This window comes from Mastomys coucha, unplaced genomic scaffold (assembly GCF_008632895.1).
Source record: "Mastomys coucha isolate ucsf_1 unplaced genomic scaffold, UCSF_Mcou_1 pScaffold14, whole genome shotgun sequence".
NCBI classification, from domain to species: Eukaryota; Metazoa; Chordata; class Mammalia; order Rodentia; family Muridae; genus Mastomys; species Mastomys coucha.
The window spans coordinates 137,977,504-137,980,980 of NW_022196896.1; the positions used below are offsets into that span (position 1 = coordinate 137,977,504).

Consider the following 3,477-nt stretch of genomic DNA (forward strand, 5'->3'; position numbering starts at 1 on the left):
TAAAATAAAATAAAATAATTTTTATGGCTTTAAAATGACAAAAAAAAAAAAAGAAAAGGTTCAGAAAACTTGGAAGTGGATGGTGCAAGCTTAAGGCATAGAGTGCTTAGTGCTTGTTGTTTGTAATAAGCAAAATTTCTGATATCACTTTCAAATGAGACTTGGTTTAATTAATTGTTAATTATATGGTTTTATAGAGCAGAAGTGGTAAATAAAGAAAAGAACTTCTAGATTTGCCCTGCCTACAAGAAGTGCAGGGACAAAGATGGAGCAGAGACTGAGGGAATAGCCAACTAATAACCAGCCCAACTAGAAACCCATCCCATGAGAAAGAACCAATCCCTGACACTATTAATGATACTCTGTCATGCTTGCAGACAAGAGCTTAGCATAAACTGTCCTTTGAGAGGATGCACTCAGCAGCTGACCAAAATAGATGCAGAGACCCACAGCCAAACATTAGCCAGAATTCAGGGAGTCTTGTAGAAGGGTTGGGGGAAAGACTGAGGGACCTGGAGAGGATAGGGACTCCACAGGAGGAGCAACAAAGTCAACTAACCTGAACTTTGGGGACTCCCAAAGAGACCAACCAAAGAGCATCCATGGGCTGGACCTAGGCCCCCACACATATGTAGCAGATATGCAGCTTGGGGTTCTCCAACAACTGGAGTAGGGGTTGTCCCTGACCATTGCCTGCCTAAAGACTCTGGTCTCCTAACTGAGGTGCCTTGTCTGGACTCAGTGAGAGAGAATGTGCCTAGACTTGCAGTAACTTGATGTGCCAGGGTGGGTTGGTACCCAGGGCAAGGGGCCTTCCCCTTCTCAGAGAAGAAGAGAAGGGGGAGATGGGTGAGGAATTGTGTGAGGTGGGCATTGGAAAGTTGGGAAAGAAAAAAAGGAAAAAACTATAAAAATGTGAATTCATATGATGTTGAGATTATTAAATCAGAGTATAAATTACCCAATTAGTTTTTTAAAAGAACTTGTTAAAAGTCTCATATGCCTACCACCTATATTTTAGGAGGGGGGACAGTGCGTGAGGTATGACTCAGGACTAGACCACCTGATGGACAGTGTAAGCCCTGTTGACCATCAGTCCCTAACCCCCAAAACTTGACTAAAGCAGAAGCTCCTCTTTTCTCCATTCCACAGCACATTCTCTCTATCCCATCAAGTGGGGAAATTTAAATGTATAAGCCCAATGGAGGTGTAAGAAAATAGAGTCTACTTAAGACTGGGACAAAAAATGCATAGTAAGATAGTGAAAATCATGACCAGTGATGTTTGAAAAAATATTTTCTATTGCATGTTTCAATGGAATATATGTATAGCTATGGGATTGCTCATAGAATAATTGATTGAATATATCCAGAAGATGCTCCAACATGTAATAAGGACACATGCTACACTATGTTCATAGCAACCTTATTTATAATAGCCAGAAGCTGGAAAGAACCCAGATGACAACTAGGAGTGACTGCGGATCCACAACCCTCTCTGCCCCTTCTCCACAGTGAAGAGCTTGCCTCCAGCAAGTACTCCAACCCAGGCACTCAGGTGAGATCTCCATTTTCTCTCAGGTGACTTTCTAAAGCCGGACCAGCCAGGAGGCACAGGCCTCACAAGTGGCAGGGAAGCCAGGACAGGATCTTTCTACCTCAGACTATACCTAGGAGGGACAACAGATCCACAGCCCTCTCTGCACCTTTCCCACAAGCAGAGAGCTTGTCTCCAGGGTGTGCTCTGACCCCAGGACCCAGGAGGGATGAATGATCCACAACCATTTGTACCCAGGTTTTACCAGGAGAGCTGATCTCCCAGAAGTGCTGACAAAGGCTTACAGATTCACAGGAGGAACAAACCCCAGCCAGAGACAGCAAGAACATCTAATACCAGAGATCAACAGATGGTGAAAGGCAAATGCAAGAATCTTACCAACAGAAACCAAGACTACTTGGCTTCATCAGAACCTAGTACTCCCACCACAGCAAGTCCTGGATATCCCAAAACACTGGAAAAGCAAGATTTGGATCTAAATCATATCTCACCATGGTGATAGAGGAATTTAAGAAGGACATGAATAATTCCCTTAAAGAAATACAGGAGAACACAGGTAAAGAGGTACAAACCCTTAAAGAGGAAACACAAAAATCCCATAAAGAATTACAGGAAAGAACAATCAAACAGGTTAAGGAATTGAATAAAACCATCCAAGATCTAAAAATGGAAGTAGAAAGAGTTAAGAAATCACAAAGAGAGACAACTCTGGAGATAGAAATCCTAGGAAAGAAGTCAGGAGTCATTAATGCAAATGATACCATAGAAAACATTGACACAATAGTCAAAGAAGACACAAAATGCAAAAAGTTCCTAACCCAAAACATGCAGAAAATTCAGGACACAATGAGAAGACCAAACCTAAGGATAATAGGTATAGAAGAGAGTGAAGACCTCCAAATAAATATCTTCAATAAAATTATAGAAGAAAACTTCCCTAACCTAAAGAAAGAGATGCCCATGAACATACAAGAAGCCTATAGAACTCCAAATAAACTGGACCAGAAAAGAAATTCCTCCCACCACATAATAGTCAAAATACCAAATGCACAAAACAAAGAAAGAATATTAAAAGCAGTGAGAGGAAAGGCCAAGTAACACATAAAGGCAGGCCTATCAGAATTACACCAGACTTCTCTCCAGAGACTATGAAAACCAGAATATCCAGGGTTGATGTCATACAGACCCTAAGAGAACACAAATGCCTTCCAGGCTACTATACACAGCAAAACTCTCACTTACCATAGATGGAGAAACCAAAGTATCCCATGATGCAAAACCAAATTTACACAACATATTTCTACAAATCCACCCCTTCAAAGGGTAATAAATGGAAAACTCCAACACAAGGAGGGGAATTACGTCCCTGAAAAAGCAAAAAAGTAATCTTCCAACAAAACTAAAAGAAGATAGCCACATGAACGGAATTCCAACTCTAACAACAAAAATAACAGGAAGCAAGAATTACTTTTCCTTAATATCTATTAATATCAATGGACCCAATTCCCCAATAAAAAGACATAGACTATCAGATTGGGTACATAAACAGGACCCAACATTTTGTTGCATTCAGGAAACCCACCTCAGTGATAAAGACAGACACTACCTCAGAATAAAAGGCTGGAAAGCAATTCTCCAAGACAATGGTCCCAAGAAAAAAGCTGGAGTAGCCATTCTAATATCGAATAAAATTAACTTTCACCCTAAAGTGATCAAAAATGATAAGGAGGGACACTTCATACTCATCAAAGGTATGAGCTACCAAGATGAACTCTCAATTCTGAACCTCTATGCTCCAAATGCAAGGGCACCTACCTTCATGAAAGAAACTTTACTAAAGCTCAAAACACAAATTGCACCGCACACAATAATAGTGGGAGATTTCAACACCCCACTCTCTGCAATGGACAGATCATGGAA

At 40.8% G+C, this 3,477-nt stretch overlaps 1 protein-coding gene and 1 long non-coding RNA gene across 5 annotated transcripts in view; one reads left to right on the forward strand and one right to left on the reverse strand.

Annotated features, from left to right (window-relative positions):
* Nucleotides 1–3,477, reverse strand: part of Clul1 (clusterin like 1) — a 41,317-nt gene that overhangs the window by 9,843 nt on the left and 27,997 nt on the right. The window lies entirely within an intron of this gene.
* The window catches only part of LOC116089363, a 16,816-nt gene continuing 14,853 nt past the window's right edge, over nt 1,515–3,477 (forward strand). The window contains exon 1 of the long non-coding RNA XR_004118308.1: nt 1,515–1,557. This is a non-coding gene — a long non-coding RNA (uncharacterized LOC116089363). The remainder of the gene's footprint in view (nt 1,558–3,477) is intronic.